Genomic DNA, 20682 nt, shown 5'->3' with positions numbered 1-20682 from the left:
AGCTTGGCTGTGACCTTCAAAATAGATTATTATTATTATTATTTGTTACTATTTTTTTCAAGCTTAGTGAAAAGAGAAACAAATCATAATGATTTTTTACAAACTTTAAAAATAAATAAATAAATAGCCAAGCATGGACAAAAATAGATGTAATCAAGAGAGAGTGGATTCACTTATTCATTAGATGATGCAATGTCACATTACAATGTAGGAGAAGAGGAGTACATTATATAACTCCCAAACACCTAATATTTAAACATTATACTAATTATTATATCAAATGCCTCATTACTACACCATTTTATCCATGAGACTTTTATTATAGATGTAAGTCCTAAATATGTCTAGTGACAATTATCTTCTAAATATGACAACTATCTCTAATGCCCCCCATAATGGTTAGTTTATATGCTAGTTCAAACTACAAAAAGACGAGAGCTTTGGAAAAGCAAGATCTCTGTTGTCCATAGGATAAGATTTTCAAAATAATGCCTAGAAGTGAACTGTATCCAGCAAGGTTGATGAAGTACATTTATATTGTTACTCTTTTGTCCGACCATTGACTCGAAAATGGAATTAGAGCCAATGTTGGCTGAATAGTCTTCCACAATTGACATAGAACCTAGCATGTTCATTGAACTCACCTCCTTCACATCTTGGTAGTCTTGTTGCCACTCAATGACAAAAACTCCAAATCACATCATATACTCTGAGTGGAACCTGGATAGGTCATCCACTGTCACCTCCACAACCTACCTTGCCTCTTTAGGTTGGCTCTCCTCCGGCTTTGAGGTGGAATCCCTAAGACTCACTGGAGCATAAACAATATGGAACAAGGTGATATCAAAAGTAGCCCCAGTGAATGAATTGGGCTTTTAATAAATAAAGGGATTTAGGGGTGATGGAGGGATGTGAAGACCAATGGAACCACTCAAGGGAGACAAGGCCAAGGGAATGTTAAGATGAGAGGATATCAAGAAGCATGACCCTGCTTAGATCAGTTGTTTGGAATAATAGACAAGGGACAAGAAACTAGTATGGAAGAGATAGGTAGCTTCCCGACCAATCAAGGTAAACTACAAGGTCAAGAACCCACTAAGGGGGATTTCTCAATGAGATTCCCTCAACCCAAGGATCCACTGTAATGCGAAATAAGCCAAGCATTTACTAAGGGGACCCCCTTGAGGGTTTGCCTATCAAAGAAGCTCAATGACTACTCCACACCAACAAAGAGGATGTGAAAACATGTGTCTATAACACCCCCTTTCACGTGATTGTTGTCCCTCAGTGAATCGATCTTAATAAACCTTGTGGTGGTCCTGAATACGTTACAAGTTAAACCCTTAAAAGTGTTGCAAACGCAACCAAGAAAGAAATGTTGAAGGAAATGTAACTAGGTTCAGTCTTCATAAATGTACTTTTGATATTTGTATTTTACTCGAGAAAAGAAATGTTATTTTATAATATATGTCAATGAGTTTCTTGCTCATTGAAATAGGTCTAGCACATGTTTAAAGTGTTATAGGTGAGTCAAATAGTCAAAAGAAAATATTGAAGACCTTAAGGGCATGTTACACCATGTAAATGTATGTATAAGAGTCAAAGAATATCCCTCCAAGCAAAGTCAAGTCTCCTCCAAAGCAAAGACACCACCAAAGAAGCCATCTGAAGCAAAGATAGCAAGTCGGCCTACAAATAGTCTTCAATCGGCCTTCTAGTCGGCCTAAAAAAAGGGACAATCCTTTATATATAGAGATTGTCCACTCCACTATAATGTCAAGCAATCACCTCTGAAATCAACAAAGGTAGGAAGCCGAGAAAAGTGTAAAGAAGGACGATGAAAGGGTCTCCAAGTGCAGTGAAGAAGAAGGGTACACAACCAAGCTCAAGAGGACTGTTTCTAGGGAAAGCCGCAGTCACACGTGCGAAGATAAAGAGGGTATCTCTGTTGTCTTAGCAGCCCTCCACCACAGTCACACATAGTTGGGCTAGCAGAGTAGGCCTATAAGGCCTCTCACTCAAGCAAAAAGGAAGCACACTCAAGCGAATAAGAAAAGAGGACCTCCACACAAGAATCTTGAAGGGATCCCCTCACATATGTGAAGAAACAATGATACTCTGTTGTCATATCAAACCTGCATCTACATCTCAAGAAGGGGCTCAGTTGGAGGAAGGATAAAGTACTCTTCATATGTAAAGGAATCTACCAAGGAATAAAGAGGAATATCTCTTATAGAAGATACCTAACAAAGACTAATATCAGTTGTCGGAAGAAGGACGAAGTGTCAAGAAGCAAAGTGTCAAAAGAAGGAAGACTAACTGTCGGGGAACAAAGTGCAGAAAGGACGAAGGACTTGACTTGTGCTTGGAGGGCATTCTATTCAGGGGTCTAGGGTTTGGCATTGATCAATAAGAAGCTTCAATAAGAGAAACTTCCGAAAGGGTTTTACTCGCAAGAGAAGAGAGGTTTTGGCCTTGGCAAAGAGCCAACATCTTGTGTTCTTGTTCTTATGTTTTTGGTAGCAGTTGGTGAAGTACACACACATGCATTAATAAGAAGAAGAAGAACATTAAGCTAACAACAAAAAGTAAACAGACTCCCGAAATTGTTATCAAGTCAAGAAGAATCACACTACACATAATTGCCCTTGATTCTTCAACAAGAAAGACCTACTAGATTGAAACATACATCACAGGATAAGCCTGAAACCCCAACGGCACCAAGAAGATTTACATTAATCTCTTAGGAAACGAATACTCTTCTATCCAATCATGATTACAAATGTGGAAGTCCTTCCTTTCTATAGAGGAGGTAAGGAACTTTCATTATAATAAAATAATAATTTTTAGAGAACAAAAGCTTTATTCAATATACATAAGTCTAGCCTTGCAATGACAAAGGAAGCCTGACATAGATAGTAAGCAAAGTAACTTTGGGGTAGCATGGAGATCACAAGGCATAAGCCAAAGAAACCAAGTTTTATGTCACCAACTTCATCCTTTATTCCAATTTTCAGAAAGTAACAAAGAAAAGAAATATCTGAATATCATATTGATTTTCATTGAAAATTTCAACCTTTTTAGACTAGTATAGACATCAACAAAATTGAAGATACACACAGATACATACAACTGCATGTGTCTTTGTTTTGACAAAACATAAAACTATATTGTCATGTCAAATATTTGCCAAATAAAGAGTTGAGCCCTAAATCACCTAGATTCCTTTTGTGCTCAAACTTGGCAACACAATAATGAAATTCGAAATAAATAAATAAACAACATTGAACAAAAGCAAAATTTGCAATTAAGTTTGAAAAAGTTAATTAAATGAATTTGTTATAACTTTTTGAAAACATGTTAAAACATCATATATTTTCCATAAACATGTCACACACACACACACACACACACATATACATATATTTCACGACTAGGCTGAGCCTAGGTCAAGTCCAGCGCCAATGTTGGATGGAAGAATGATCTACCCACAAGTTGGATGTTATCACCAAGATTGTGCAAAGGTTGGACACCCCTAATTCCCCAAAAGGTGGCTTCCATCCTCAACACCTTCCCATAGAGAGAGAGAGATTTGTGTGTGCCTGTGTTTCCTCATAAGAGGTCAAAAAGTTCAAATCCAAAGCATGGTAGAATATGTATATCTCTGTGGACTTTAATATTCAGATCGTTGTGAGGAGGTATAGGTTGGATGTGACCTTAAAAATAGATTATTATTATTATTATTTATTACTATTTTTCCAAGCTTATTGAGAAGAGAAACAAATCACAATGATTTTTTACAAAGTTTAAAAAAAATTAAAAAATAGCCAAGCATGGACAAAAATAGATGTAATCAAGAGAGAGTGAATTCACTTATTCATTAGATGATGCAAAGCCACATTACAATGTAGGAGAAGAGGAGTGCATTATGCAACTCCCAAACACCTAATAAATAAACATTATGCTAATTATTATATCAAATGCGTCAATATTACATCACTTTATCAATGAGACTTTTATTATAGGTGTCAGTCTTGTTGTCACCTAAGATGCACACCTAGATTAATATATGAAAAGTCTTCAACCCCACAAGGTGTGTTCTTTAAGGCGCAACACTCAGAGAAAGGGGTTGTCACCTATTCCCAACTCTCTTTGTTTAAGCTCTCTCTTCTATTCCCAACTCTCTACTCTATTTAACCTCCAGGGGAATGACAAGTCCAAGGTACATCCTTCAAATGGCAAGAGTCATGTGAAATAATGGTGGACTGAAGTGAGGATGAAGGGAAGGCTCCAAGCCACATGCCATGGGGCAAGGGTAGCTATGGTGAGGAAAGCCCATGTGAAAATTCGGAATCCTAAATCCTATTGCAGCAACAAGAAATTATTCACCTAATTGTTATTTTTAATTAACAATTTATTTATTGTTTCCTACAACAAATACTAAATAACTCGCACTGCAACCTACACAAATAAAACTGCGGAAGAATAAACGTTGGAAGAAATGCTAGCGCACATAAATTACACAGTTATTTTTGGACCAATGTTCTCGGAAAAACCCAACTTGGGAAAACCGGTGTAGCAGTGAGGGTTTTATTTTATTATCCAGTATCGAAATCTAAGTGCATCTATGGAAGCCCAATTGGCAATCCAAACAACAAGAAAATCTAAGCAAAATACTGAAGGGAATTACCCTTCTCCCACAAGCAATCTCTAGCTCGACTTTCCCTATCAAAACTCGGCCTCCTGGAGCTCTGCATCAGCCTTTGCGCTTCTCTCTGTAGTTGGTTGAACGACTTGCTTTGAACTGGGCTCTTATGAAGTCGTTCTGCCTCTAGATGTTGAGAAAATCGTCTCTTCGACCCTCTGGGATTCCTTCCCAGCCTTTGGAACTGAGAATGAATTTTCTTCTCTCGAAACCGAACAGCCTGACTGAAGCAACTGCGCTGCCCCTCAATGCTGCCTCTCTGGGATAATTCAACTCACTTGTTGCTGCCTCTCTGGTCTGGGAAATCTTTCTTCTGAATCATTGTCTATGCCCCTAACTCACTGCCTCTTTCTCCAGAAACTGACTATTACTACTTGGGAAATTGATCTGCTCCTGAAATCGAACTGCTCCAGTGTATTCTCCAAGTGCCCATCGACAACTTCTTCTATCCTCTGTTGAGACTCCAACGGCCAACACTAAACTTAATCGATGGCTAGGATTAACTTGAAGTCGATATGTGTGAGTTTCTAGATCATTCACGCCTTGATTTAATTAATTCTAATTAATTAACCATATTCCCTAAGTTTATACTTAGGAAATATTTAAAAACTAGTTAATAATCTAATTAAGTCATTTCTAAGCGAAATTTCCAAAAACGGTTTCTGGGTTTTGGAGATCTCCTATATTCTAGCCTCTCCACAAAATTTCGTGGCTAGAACACATCTGAGGCTACAAAAACTAATACTCTCTGTTGAGCACTACGTGTCAACTACCTATAGCAGTACACCCCCTTTTTTCGCAAAAGGGATAGCGCTTAATCGACATGTCTGTGCCATTCGATAGTCATCGTCGACCTGATCATGTTATGTTGTAAACCCAATCTGCATGTGTAAATTGTAAATAATCTTAGCAGATATGAGTCATGTATGTAAATTGCCCAGGTGGACCTAATTTTTTAGTGATAATCTACGTTCCGGAAGGTTTTTTGTCTCACCGATCCATGATCGACAGAGTTTTCCTTCAGCCTAACCCCAAAGCCGGAATGAATTTTGTCGTTAAAATCTTAGGGGAATCCTAGTACGTTGATCTGCTAGATTATATTTGGTCGCAGAATTGGGTGGTCTATGAGGGTCTATGTCAAATGGGTTTTCCCCCTTGAGATGTAAAATTGTAAAAGTCATAATGTAAAGTGTCTTGAGGCTTAAGTCCTAGGTCTTAGGTAATTTTTCCAAAGGCTAAGTTCGAGGATCCAAAAAATAAAAAATAAAAGATATGAATAATAAAAAAAAATGTATAATAATAAAATTAAAAAATTAAAAAGTTAAAATAATAATAATAATAATAATAATAAAATAAAATTTAAAAAATAATAAAATAATAATAAGTCAATTTTTTTAGTAAATAAATGCAGAATTTTAATTCTTTTATATATTAAAATGCATTTAAAAATTTGACGAATGAGATTAAAAGAAATCTTGATCCTCATCAACGGTCAAGATTAGTTTGACATGGATCACTCAAACTAGCCATTGGGAATTTTTCCTTTAAATAGGGTGCTAGGGGTCATTTGAAATCAGATTCGATCTGTGAGTCTTGTGCTGAAGAAAGCCCTCTTGTAAACCTTTTTCTGGTCCAATAAAGAAAGACTTTGGGGTTGAAAATCTTGCTGGTGTTACTCTTCTGGAAAAGCTGTAAGATGATTTATTTTTCTGCATAATTTTAATTTCAGCCATTGATAATAGCTTGATGAAGATTGAATTAGGCACAGGTATCTTGTCTAATCTCTGGGGTTTGAATGATAGTTTAGATTTCTGAAATATAATGGCAGGTATCTCCATTTGATCTAGAGTCCACTATTGTTTTCTCCCTCTATGTTAATGGTTGATTTTAAGCTGTGCAGGAAATCTTAGTTTTGAGTTTACCGGGAGTTAGGGGAAGTTATCAGTTGAACCAGCAAACTCCTGGGTTGTGTTTTCTGAAAGAGCCCAGCCAGTTCTTGATCCCGGGCTATCATTTGAAATTTTTTTATGAATGAATGCATGAAGGGTTTTTCTGAAGTATCTCACATTAAATTAAAATTCTGAAAATATTTATGTGGCATAATGAGAAATTTGGCTATTTTAGAGCCTGCAGTTTGTGAATATTGTAATTATTTAGTTAGGGTTTTCAGTTTCGTCTCTTGCACATATTATTTTTGGGTTTTCTTTTCTTTGCCATTGCAGGTTGCAGGTACAGGTTTTGAGAAATATTTCAGGGTTTCATTCAGACAATCTGGAGCAGTTGGTTCAAAATTTTGAAAGCCCTGGTGAATCTTAAAAGGATTTTCCGATCCATTTATTTACCTGGGGTTTTATTTTATTTATCTACCTGGGGTTTTATATATATATATATATATATATATATATATATATATATATATATAAGCAAAAAAAAGGGAAATAGAAAAAAGGGAAAGAAAAAAGGATGATAAAACGCGAAGTGAAGAAATTCGTGTATATATATATATATATATATATATATATATATATTACTATTATTTATAATTGATTTTATTTATTATATACAAATTAATTAATTAATTCTTAACAAGCAACCCTATAAAATTATTATAAAGTAACTTTATAAGTTTATAAAGTAACTTTAATAACTTTTATAAAGAAACTTTATTATTAGAATTTTGTCTTATTATGTTTATGACTAGTAGTAATGATAAAAATTCGTAAGGTTGTTTTCCTCTATCCTATGCTTTCCTACGATAATTTCTTAAACCCATGCTCCAAATTTATTGGGTTTGGCATTACAGCTAGTACATCAGCACAAAGTGATATGACCTCGTGCTCTTCGTCGGCTTCCCTGACAGCTAGAACCAGACTCTCAGCACTGTACTCGTCAGCCTCGTCCGACAATAGCAACCTCATGTCACGCCAGAAGGTGGAGACCATATCTCTGACCGCCTCCTTTTGCAACTCTGTGGTTCTGAGCATCTATTTTGATGAAAAAAACAAGGCCGTATTTGTAGCCTACCAACTGGAACAAAAACCCAGCAAGGACCTGTTGACCACTACGTGTCAACTTCCCAGCAGTACACCCCCTTTTTTTCGCAAAAGGGATAGCGCTTGATTGACGTGTCCGTGCCATTCGACAGTCATCGTCAACTTGATCAATTTATGTTGTAAACCCAGTCTGCACGTGTGAATTGTAAATAATCTTAGCAGAGTTGAGTCATGTATGTAAATTGCCAAGGTGGACCTAATTTTCTAGTGATAATCTACGTTCCGGAAGGTTTTTTGTCTCACCAATCCATGATCGGCAAAGTTTTTCTTCAGCCTAACCCCAAAGCCGGAATGAATTTTGTCATTAGACTCTTAGAGGAATCCTAGTGCGTTAATCTGCTAGATTATATGTGGTCACAGAACTAGATGGTCTATGAGGGACTTAAACGGAGAGATCGGGGATCAGGGTGATAGCCCCAGATCTGAGCGCTGTCGTGACGATCTATGCGACAACATTTTTTGGCGCCATTGCCGGGGATAGAGTTTTTATGTCCTTGGTTCTTTCATTTCGAGCTTTTTCGTGTGTCACTTCTTGTTCAGGTGGCGACTCCACTTCATATATTATCTTCAAGAGTGTATACTAGAAGACATCCAAGCAATCTGTGCAATCCTACTCCTGATCCTTAAAAGGTCCTCAGGGTACGATTACACAAACTCTCTTCTCGTACACTTCTTGTTAACCTTGGACAAGAAGCCCTCTCTGATATCCATTTGCTTTTTAATAGTCAAGTTAGGCACAGCATCATGGATATGTATGCCCCTTGCAATTTTTCTAATATTCCAAGGTATCCCAATGCTCTTCCATCAGTTGGGATAGATAAATTGCCTAGCTTTCAGGGAGATAATGCTATTAGTGCAAATTCGCATCTAAGAGACTTTAGTATATGGATGGCTAAATACGCAAGGTCTCCTAATTTCGATCATGAAGATGTTAAAATGACTCTTTTCATTTTAACCTTGGGGGGTGATGCTCATGAATGGTTCACTGAAAAGCCTCAGAATTCATTTGATTACTTAGAATCGATCACTAATGCTACTGGTAAAAAATATGGAGATCAATCAAACTAATTACACCAATGATGTGAGAATTTTATGCACCCACCTGGAAAAGCGTAATAGGGAGATAGAGATCATGCAAAATCAGCATACTAAGGAAATTGAGTTCATGAAGACTAATCATGACACATAAATTAGTTTTATGCAAAGCAAGTTATTAGGCTTAGAGGAAAATATGACAACCATGCAAACAAATCATAAGGAAGAGATAAACTCTATGCAGCATTGCTTAATGACCATAAAGGGAAAAGACGATAAAGTAATAAAAGATATGGAAGCTAATCAGATATGCCTTCAGAAAAAGTTATGACCATGGAAGAAGATCATGCCAAGGAAATCAATGCTATGAAAGTTGAACACTCTAGCCAGATAAATGCCATTACAATACACGTACATAAATTTCAACAACGGATTAAGGATGAAAGAAACCAGGAAACATCAATAGATCAGGAGTCTTCTCATTTGCTGCAACAAGCTCCATCTTATTATGAGGAGGTCATTGGTTCGATTGAAAGGTGGTTAATTGAAGGTGATCCAGATAAAATTAAAAACGATAAAGATCATATGCAGGATGAAGAAAGACATGTCACGCATATCTTACATACTTCATCTGATAGCTTTGAAGCAAAAAATTCCACGTCATCAATAATACAGCCTACCGGGAAGAAAAATCGTAAGAGGAAGAAAATGAGAAAAAGATTTGATGCATCAGACGGCCGCGAGCAGCTTGATTTTCGGATAGGAAAAATTTCGACCATATGCAGAATTGGACATGGCACATCCGACAAGCAGCCGACAGATTTGCCTGAAAGCAGGCAAATGCTCAGTATACACTATATTGAACACATCTGATGCCATGGGGCATCCCCTGTATTTCTAACCTTACTCCTTGTTTTTTCAGCATTTTCATTTCTGTTTTAGGATTAGATTTACTTTTCATGTTACTAGATAGTTAATAAATGAAGAGCTTATATCTTTCCTGTGCTTAACGTTATAGGATGATTTTTGGATGGACGCTACTTATGTTTTGTTGTGTGTTGCGTGGATGCAGATTCTGGATTCTCACGTTCCTACAGTGCAGCAACGTGTCCCCAAGTGGAGCCAGATGTTGACCACTACGTGTCAACTTCCCAGCAGTACACCCCCTTTTCTTCGCAAAAGGGATAGCGCTTGATTGACGTGTCCGTGCCATTCGACAGTCATCGTCAACTTGATCAATTTATGTTGTAAACCCAGTCTACATGTGTGAATTGTAAATAATCTTAGCAGAGTTGAGTCATGTATGTAAATTGCCTAGGTGGACCTAATTTTCTAGTGATAATCTACGTTCCGGAAGGTTTTTTGTCTCACCGATCCATGATTGGCAAAGTTTTCCTTCAGCCTAACCCCAAAGCCGGAATGAATTTTGTCATTAGAATCTTAGAGGAATCCTAGTGTGTTAATCTGCTAGATTATTTTTGGTCACAGAACTGGGTGGTCTATGAGGGTCTATGTCAAATGGGTTTTCCCCCTTGAGATGTAAAATTGTAAAAGCCATGATGTAAAGTGTCTTGAGGGTTAGAAAATGTTTTAATCCCCTCATAAGTCCTAAGTCCTAGGTCCTAGGTGATTTTTCCAAAGGCTAAGTTCGAGGATCCAAAAATAAAAAATAAAAAAGTTAAAAAAATTTTAAAGTGCATTTTTTAGACTTTTGTTTAAAGTTAGATTTAAATAAATAAAAAATTCCATAAAAAGCTCCATTTTATTTTAATAGATTTTAGTTTTAAATTTAGATTTAGATTTTAGTTTTACTTTTATTTTTGAATCTTTATAAAAGATATCAAAATCGATTTCTTGTTAGATGGTAAGTTTTGTTTCATTTTAAAATTTTAAAAAAAATCATAAAAAATTATAAAACTTTAAAAGGCATAAAGAGTTTCCTTTCCTTTAGTTTAGATTTTAGTATTTAGATTTTTGATTTAAAGTTTTTTTTTTTTTTTTAGTCTTTAGATTTATTTTACCTGAAAAGCATAAAAATATTTTGGAAATATTTTGCCAGATTCAGTCTTGGCTCGGGGATTTATCACGTTTTATCTTTTCTGCTGAGGCTAAAATTTTGATGTGAAACTAATGGTTATCATTTTTATGTGATTTAACATGCTTGAATGATCATGAATATGATATCTGGTTAATGTTCAAAATTACGTGGTTGTGTATCGAGCTTTATCTTTCGAAGTTTTGAAATTGTTAGATCATCGTTAAAACATTGTGAATTTACTGGATATCTTGCATCGTTCAAGTTATTTGATGATAAATGATTGCTGTACACGGTTTACATTTCTGCAACATCTAGTAAGTAATCGTTTAAACATCAAACCCATAAGGCACTGGTCCATTAAATTAATAAAATCTATTTAGTGCTGGTTTCCTTTCGTGTCTCCCAACCCAACCGGTTCATAGTTGGTCATCCATTTTCCTACAGGGTCTGCCCCCCTTAGCCGCGGGAGACAGGCTTAAAAGGAGAGATCGGGGATCAGAGTGACAGCCCCCGATCTGAGCGTTGTCGTGACGATCTGTGTGACAACAGGACCATCGTGACATCCCAGTCTTTCTGCACGGAGGACAAACGGAAGAGCCCCATCAATGCCTCCACACCCCCCTCTAGTAAAATTTAATGTGCCACGGCCTTGGCCTAGATGGTTATGGGCAACTTGTCTAGGGAAAAACAACGTTTTTCAACTAACAAGGTCGTTGGAGCATCCGAATGAGGGGCCTCACAACACCCGCTAGGGTAAACATTGTTCTAAGAGCTATCTGTGACCTGAGGAACCTCGTCAATAGTCGTGTTGCTAACGAACCACATTCTTTGTTTGAATCGTGTAGCATCTGTAGTGACAGATCGGATCTCATCGACCTTACAAGAGGAGGTTTCTTAAGTGTAACAGTGGGTTGTGTTGCATTTCTTTTAAGAATTGAAGCATAGGACTTTTTGGGTGCTTGTTGAACTGCAAATGGGGTTTCTTGAGCATGATTGGGAAGTTCTCTAGGCAATTCAATAAAAGAAGATCCTTGACCCATATATTTTACCATTCCATCTCCAATTGTGGCATTATCAACAGATCGATTAGAAGAACCAAAATTTACTAAAAGTGATGGCCTCACGATGGCATAGCTTGAAGAAATTGTCCTTTCTATAACCCTGAACAAACCATCACAAATTGGTTTATGTGCAACTGGATTAAGAGGAGAAAGACGCTCCAACAAAAAATGTGCATGCAACCAATCATCAACAGCAAGAAATCCTTTCAGCAGACCCAATTTCTGATTTGTAACAAGTTCGATGGAACATTCACCACCAGCTTCTGCTTCCATATCCAGAGCTGCAAATAAATCAATTTCTGAGTATAGCGTACTAGCAACCCCATCACTTTTAGATAAATTAGACACGAATTTGTTTTCAGTGTGAAATGCAACAAGAGAAGATGAATTTGTAGATTCAGACGTGGCTATTGAATTGGGCTCAGAATTAGGAAGATTTGCAAAGCTATCCAGATTCTCGGATATGGTAGTGTTTGTGGAAACAGGCAGTGGACTTGATACCACATCTTTGTTGTTAGTAACTAGCACCACATCAATTGGACCGGATTCATGGTCTTTCAGTTCCGCATTTTGAATGGAGACGGCCATAGCAGAAATACTCACATCACCCTCACCACCTTCAAATCTCAGACCATTAGTTTCCTCATGAAGAAGAAAAGATTGGTTTGTACCTGCAATCTCATGCAGTTCCCCTAAAAATTCTGCATCTTCCTCATTGTTATGATATTGTTCATCTTCTTGTTTCGTTTCTTCACTGTCGCTATCATCTTCCTTATTATCGATTTCTGCATAACTTTTCTTAAAACATGTTGTAGCTTCTGCACATGATTTTTCTAAACGTTGAAATGCTTCTTGAATTTTACTAAACTGCTCCATGAATTCAGGACGTAAACGTAATGGCATATTGTGCGGCGAACAACGTTCAAAGACTCACATGGTTATATTTTGCGGCGGATAATGCTCAAAGTCTCGCATGGCTTTGATACCACTGAAGCAACAAAACTTATAGCTTGTTGACTTTAATGTAAAAATACACAAGAGGTATTTGTAATAATAATTTATTATATATAAAAATGTACAAGTGATGTTGAATGTTACAATGAGGACCCGCATATATACTAGGCAGGTGTCCTTTCACGACTAGGCATGTCTTTTAGACATGCCTTTTCACTTAACTTAATGACTATTTAGCATAATCATTATTTGATTTTTATTATTTACATTTATTTATATTTATTTAATTTTATAAAATTTATATTTGTAACACACTACCAATAGCAGTGGCAAGGGGTAGAAGGTAAAGGAGGAACAAGAAAGTGTCGCTCTTGTAGGGAAAGGTAAAGTGAATAAGGGTCACAGCCAGGGACAAGACTCAAAAGGATAAAAGAAGAAGGACTTGTCGAAGGTCAAGTGTTTTGGTTGTGGTGAACTTGGTCACTCTGTGGGCCAATGTCCTAAGAGGAAGAAGGACAAGAAAGGGAAGTGGGCAGTTTCTTTAGCAGACATCAAGGATTTGTCTGCCAGGTTGGAGGATGAACTCACACTTATAGCGGTAGTATCCTCAGAAGGAGGAGCATGACACTCAAGTATGCCAGATCAGGTAGGGTTAGAGTAAGGAGCAGCAAGGAGATCTAGATCATGGCCAAGAAGGGTTTGATCAATAGATCAAATCTAGTTGTTGTACATGATTTCTCAGGTGGACCATTACCTTTGCTATAGGAGCCCAAGTATTAGAGTAGCAGTTCAGTAGAGAAGGGGTATTTGATGGGGTATAATGAAACATCCAAGACATACATGATCTACATTTTGAGTAGCAGGAGGATCATTGTGACAGGGGACGTAAAGTTCCAAGAGGAGAATGCCTTCAAGAGGTCTCACAAGTTGCCAGCAAGTGATCAGAGTGCGCCGGCAGAACCTCCATTGGTCCAACAACAGGGATAGTCACAGAGACAAAAAAGCATTAGTACAATTACTAGTATGAGCACTAACTTAGGTGCAGAAGATCCAGCGAGTTCGCAACAAACGGAGCAGTAGAGGCAGGAAGAGGAGCTGGTAGAACCACCCACCACTAGTGGTAGAACAAGCAAAGAAGTTCGTCAAACGCTGAAGGATGCACAAGAGTTTATGGGAACTCCTAAGACGGGCAAGAGGGAGCACAGACAACCAAATAGGTTTAAGGCATTAGTGACACAGGTCATCAACAAGGAACCTTCCAGCTATGAGGAGGATGCACAACATCAAGTGTGGCAAGATGCCATGGTGGAGGAGTACAACTCCATCATGACAAATGATGTATGGGAGTCCGTGTCTAGACCTGTGGGTATGCCAGTTGTAGGCTCCAGATGGATCTATAAGGTCAAGTACGCTGCAGATGGCAGTGTAGAAAAGTACAAGGCTAGGTTCATGGCCAAGGGGTATGCACAAAAGGAAGGTATAGACTATCAGGAGACCATTGCACCAGTGGCCAGATATACTTCCATCCAAGCAATGATATCTCTAGCAACACAGATGGGATGGTAGATTCACTAGATGGACGTCAAGACAACATTCGTGAATAGGGTGATACGGGGAAGACGTATATATCGAGAAAAAGGAGGACTTCGAAACGCATGAGAGAGGCACACACGTGTGCAGGCTGAAGAGATCACTATACATGCTCAAATAGGCTCCCGAGGCATGGTATGGTCGGATTGACAGTTACTTGCAGCAGATGGGATTCATGAAGACTAAAGCAAATTCCAACCTTTATTATCTGATGGTAGAGGGTGAGCCACTCATCCTAGTGTTGTATGTGGATGATCTCTTCTTGATAGGGTCATCAAGGCTCATAGAGGACTGCAAGAGGAACCTGGCAGCAGAATTTGAGATGAAGGATTTGGGGTTGATGCATTACTTCCTAGGCCTGGAGGTATGGCAGACAAACGGGGAGATCTTCCTTGGGCAAGGGAGATACACTATGGAGATCCTGAAGAGGTTCAAGATGCAAGACTATAGACCCATGTCCACACCTATGATTACTAACTAGAGAAAGATAGATGCATCAGAGGAAGCAGATGTGGACCAAACCTTGTATAGGCAGCTCATCGATTCACTCATGTATCTGGTCAACACAAGGCCAGACATCTATTTCGCAGTCAACACTCTCAGCAAGTTTATGGTGGAATCTAAGTGGGTGCACTGGATAGCGGCGAGACATATATTGAGGTACTTGTGCTGCACAATCAAGTATTGGTTGAGGTATACTCGAGGTGATGTTGTTAGTTTATGTGGATACACAGATGCAGACTAGGAAGGCAATTAAGTGGATCAAAAAAGCACCTCAGGGTGTTGCTTCAGTATTGGATCAAGGGTTGTCTCTTGTGCAGCAAAAAACCGAAGTTTGTGGCACTGAGTTATGCAGAGGCAGAATACATGGCAACCAGCATGGCCACATGCGAAACTATTTGGCTTCAGAAGCTTCGGTCAGAGGATGGAGTCAACCAATATCTACTATGATAATCAAGGTTACATCAGGATCTCTGAGAATCCAGTGTTTCATGATAGGTCGAAGAATATCGACATAAGGTACCATTTCATCAGAGATTGTGTGCCCATGGAACAAGGCACTGGATCCCTTTCATTCATCACCCCCAACTCTTTAACTTTTATGTTTTCATTTGTTACATTTGTTGCTAAGCACCTTTACTCCCACTTCACGCTACAACAAATGAGCCTAGCAACCATAAGGAAGCCCCCCTTGACTTAGGTTTACCTTTGTCTAAAGTGTAGAAGAGTGATGGTGAGGTGACAAGGGCCATTCTCCTAGTGTTATGACTTTTCATCTTTGGGTGTGAGATTGTGTGGTAAACCTCCCACCCGTCACATGAATTCCTAGAAGCTCTGTGGCTTTCAATCTTTAGTAAGAATAATGTCATTGAACTACCTAATATTTAGGTGGTTTGGTTTTTGAGATGCAATTGTCAAGTTTCTTCAGGCCCTATTTTCTTGGATTTGGTTTTGGTCTTTCAATCTTGATGGTTGTTTACGACAGTTGGGTTTGGGGAAGATTTCCCTATGAAAATTTTGGCTACCCAGAAGATGTTATTAACCCAGTGAATCATTTCCTATTACTTATTTACGACACATTAATTTTTTTGCGAGAAGTAACAAATAATAACATAAACAACACCAATCACAAAATAAAATTACAAGAAATATATGAGAAACCAATCACACAATTTACACCAGTATTTTTGGACAAAACGTCCCTGGAAATCACATTGTGGGAAAAACCAATTTGCAGATCTGAGGGTTTTTTAATTAATATCTTTAGCAGAAACTGCTACTAAGAAATTAGAGCTGCTTACCTAACACTAGCAAAGCTCCAACAATATTTTTATCTCCACTTCTGAACAAATCGATCTAGGAAATTTCACTATCTCCCTCTGCAGATCAACTCAGCCTTTTACTGTAATTCGCACCTCTTTCCTATAGTTGCACTGCTTTTTCCTGTAATCATATTGCACTGCACTTTTTTGCAATCTCACTGCTCTTTCTTGCAATTGCACTATGCTTCCCTGCAATCGCACTATGTTTTCTTGCAATCGTGTTGTGCTTTCCTTGCAATTCCAACTGCTACTAGAAATCTCGATCTCGCAAATTCGACGTCCTTTTGTCACTCAAAAACTGGAAACCTATCTAATGAAGAATTATCCTGGAAATATCTCTCCTCAATCACTGTTATTGAAACCCTCTGGTGTCTTATGGGAATCACCCACTCAAATGATCTCCATGATTTGATTTGTGTGTGTCTCCAATGTTGCCCATCAATTCCCTTTATAATCTCTCATTCACAAATGAATGGCCATGATTAGAAGTTCATTTGATCCAATCAATGGCTAAGATCATCTTAGAAACTTTCTACAAGCTTCTAGAGGTAAATCGATCTTATCCCAACTAATGTCAATTAATTATTCACTTTCCCTAAGTTAGACTTAGGAAATAATTAAAAAATCACTAATTGACATAATTAAGATATTTCCCTTAGGAAAAATTACATGGGCATGGATAATTAATTCCCCCATGTTCTTAGCCTTACTGACGCCTGTCAAGACTATAACACCTATCTGAGCTACAAAATCTAACATTGCCCTACTCCTTGATAGAGTCCTTTCACTCTATCCTTTTGTGTCCCTTTGAGCTCTTGGTCCAGCAATTTGTGGGTTGGCTTAATTGATAATCAGACATGGTGCTCTAGCCATTTCCATCCTCCATCAAATTGCTCTGTTATATTTCACCATTTCTAATCCCTACCATATACACACACAATGGTGAAAGGGTCAACCTACATGGATTCCAAAGATCTCAGAAGAATTGAAGGATATTTTGACATGAGGAAACTCTCCAAGGCAATAACATAGCTCTTCGTTCAATTTCCATCAATGTACATGACAATAAACAACATTGTGCTACTTAGAATTCAAATTTCATGAAAATCCTTCTTAGACAGAAGCCAAAAAATGGATGTGATCAAAAGAGAATATAGTATGTTTCGCAATTTGGTTTCTCAATTTATTCAAGGATCCTTGTCTACAACTTCAAATCATGAATATCCATGAATTCAGCCCAAGGTGATCCCAAAGAAGAAGAGACTATCATTAGTCCAAAGAATCCATGGAAGTGGATCAACAAACCTCTCTTCACACCATGGGAGTACAAAAGGAACTTGCCAGCGAGCATGTTTTTAATTATACTATATGTTTGTCTGTATTTTGGCTATTTCCTAGAAGCAATATACCTATGCTAATAGTTGGGTTGTGTTGTTGCACAAACTAGGAGGCCTAGTATATAGGCTAGAGCTAGAGGGCACAACAACAATTTGGGAAAGAGGCCCACTGTCACCACAGCTTAAGTCCCTGTCTCTTCTCGAATTTTCACTTATGGGACGAGTCCCAGTATCGCTCACTTGTGATTAATATGTCAATAATAGGATTCAAAGTGCAGAAAGGATGGCTCATTCAATGGAAAAGTTCAATTAAAGTGTGAGCTTTGGGAGATGCTAGTAAGACTTTCCACGAAAAACCCCTTGTATGAAATCTTATGCGAGACCTAGGATCGAGATTTTTAATGATATAAGAATTCATCCAAGGTCAAGATAGTCAAGAGAAAAGGTTTTGAATGATATGCTACTAAAGTACAAACCTTCAATAAATCCCTAAGTTGAAGGATAGCCCCCAAGGTTCCCACTCTGTGTGATAGCTAGGGCATCAAATAAAATGAGATTTCACTATCAGAATTTGCTCAAAACTTGTGGATGCCTAGAGGAGATACTAAGGAAGAGTCCTATCTAGACGAAATCCCAAAATTCCTCCTCCCTAAAATTTTGCACCAAGCCCTAGAGAGGCTCCCTTAGCCTTGAGGGACAAGGAAAAAGAGAGAGAAGAAGGTGAAGAAAAAGAGATTTGTCAATGAGAAGGTGATCACCAAGGATTTCTAGACCAGTGCCTGCCTATTGGGAAAAATGGAGTCAAGAATTACTTAGATTTGATGATTTCGCTCTTCAAGGAGACCTAATGCAGCTTCGCTAACCCTAGAGGAAGCAACTTCACAGCTACAAAAAAAAAATTATACCTCGTTGTAAATATTTGATGGAGTTTCAAGGTTGCAATATGCAAGACTAAACCCTAGGAACATTCATTCATCATTGTCCATGAGTAATGCATGCAATACTTCCAATAATTTTAATGTTCTCACAGTTTTGCATTAATTAGAGCACATTAAACATCATGAAAATGCATTCCATACATTAGACATTAGTCATTGTAAAACTATGGCATCAAAAGGTACTTACAAGACAATGAGAATATATCCATCCATCAACATTGCAAAAAGAAGCTCCGAGAAAAGATAGCGGAAGTTTCCAAATGTCAAAGTGCATTCCAAACATCCAAAATTCGTCCAAAACTACAAGTCTGGGTTTCTCAAGTAGAGATATCAAAATCCAAGTGATGATGAAATACAAATGAGGCTCTCCTTTATTTATAAGAGCCTCTACAAGTTCGAATTATCCTAATGAGCCCCTAAATTCACTTTAATGTGCAAAAATAATAATAACTTCGGCGACAAGCCCACCAAATAGTTCAAATGTGAATAATAAGCCATCCCAATGAAGCCGAAATGATAAAATAATGGTGCAAAGGGTTGTTGGAAGGCCAAGATGAGTCCTCAATGTGCCATGATGAAGGGGAGGGCTCCATAAATGATGATAAAAGGGGTGGCCCCTTGATTTCCAAGTAAAACATCATGTGGTGCTCCCAAGTGGCAGTGAGGCACAAGCAATGGCCTCATGGGCTCCAAATCGATCCACAAAAAGTCAATGCTCCATCAGTGAGGGATAAAAGATGACACACACCCTCCCATGTCTCTCCAAAAAAGACAAAACATCATCTGGCCTCTAGATCAGCTGCCAAATGTCAGGGGTCAATGTTGTTGAAAAATGTATGTAGGTTCGGTCTTCATAATTGTATTTGAGTCATAATAAAATGTACTTATGAAAAAAAATGAAAAGAAATTTTATTATTATGACTTATTAAAGCATAGGTTTCATGCTTGGGTCATCATGTTTTAGGTCAAATTCCCCATAGAGGACTTTTAGGACTTATTCTAAGTCAATAGAGTCATTGTACATTTAAAGAGACCCTTCTTGGGCTTTTGAATCATGTAAAAATAATTATTTTCGAGTTAAAAATGAATAATGTCACCTCCACACCAAGTCAGCCTCAAGAAAGGTAATTTGACCTCACCAGAAACCTATATATTGAAGCAGTTTGATTCATTTGGAGGACAATCACTCATACAAGTTCGATCTCCTAGAAGAAGCCATGAAAAAGTGCAAAGTTGCAGTGGAAGAAGGAGAATTGAAGTATCGAAGGTTTTCAGTTATCTCTCTCTCTCAAACGTGTGATTTTTCTAGGCTATGGCATCAAGGTCGAACTTTTGTTACGACATCAAGAAGTTATGTTATGACATCAAGAAGTTTTGTTACAGCATCAAGGTTGAAGTACAACATCAAGGTCGAAGTACGACATCAAGGTCAAAGTGTTGCTCCAAGGTAGAAGTGTTGCTTCAAGGTCGAAGAGCTAAGTGCTTCAAGGTCAAAGTTGTTGCATTAAGATCGAAGTTGTTAGGTCAAAGGTACTACTACTACTACATCAAAGTGTTGTTGTTGCTACTGTTGCATCGAGGTTGAAGACAGCACTATAAAGTGATCATCTGCTGAAAAAGGAAAGGGTTGACTTGGTGTGGAGGAAGTTTGTGTCTATGTCAAGAGTCTTGGATTATCTCAGGAAAACTATTGAAGGAAGAGTTGTTGACTGGGTTTTCCCCAAGATTGGGGTTTTTCCCTGGTTGTCCGCCTACATCTGGTGTCCTTGATCTTCATGCTATTGTTTTGGTAATTGCTTGATGAACTAAGATAAAAGAAGAACATAAGAAAGTTAATAAGAACACAAGAATCTCACAAGTAATTATCAAGTATAAGAAAATCTTTCTGCCTTTTTGATTTTCTAACATGGTTTCAGAGCTAAGGTGAAGAAGAAAGAAAAAGGCAGGTTGAAGATCTATTGAAAGAAGACTAAGGAATCTCAAGAAGTTGAGCAAGGGATCATATAAGGAGACCTTACAAGGAAAGGAGTTTACTACCTTCAAGGACAATGTCTAACTCCATAAAGGGAGAGAACAAATTAGAAGGAGCATCAAATTACAAGTCATGAAAAAAGAGGATAGATCTAATCCTCGAAAAGAATAAAGTTT

General features: G+C 37.9%; 1 protein-coding gene across 1 annotated transcript in view; it reads right to left on the bottom strand.

The window, feature by feature from the left end:
• LOC149255392 (uncharacterized) overlaps positions 1–20682 on the bottom strand; it is a 225397-nt gene that overhangs the window by 71997 nt on the left and 132718 nt on the right. The gene's annotated exons all lie outside the window — the stretch shown is intronic.

Source organism: Pinus tabuliformis, chromosome 7 (assembly GCF_031772625.1).
Source record: "Pinus tabuliformis cultivar Carrire ecotype Pingquan chromosome 7, CPIR1, whole genome shotgun sequence".
NCBI classification, from domain to species: Eukaryota; Viridiplantae; Streptophyta; class Pinopsida; order Pinales; family Pinaceae; genus Pinus; species Pinus tabuliformis.
Note: the sequence above shows the minus strand (reverse complement) of the source record. Positions and strands in the feature narration are given on the sequence as shown.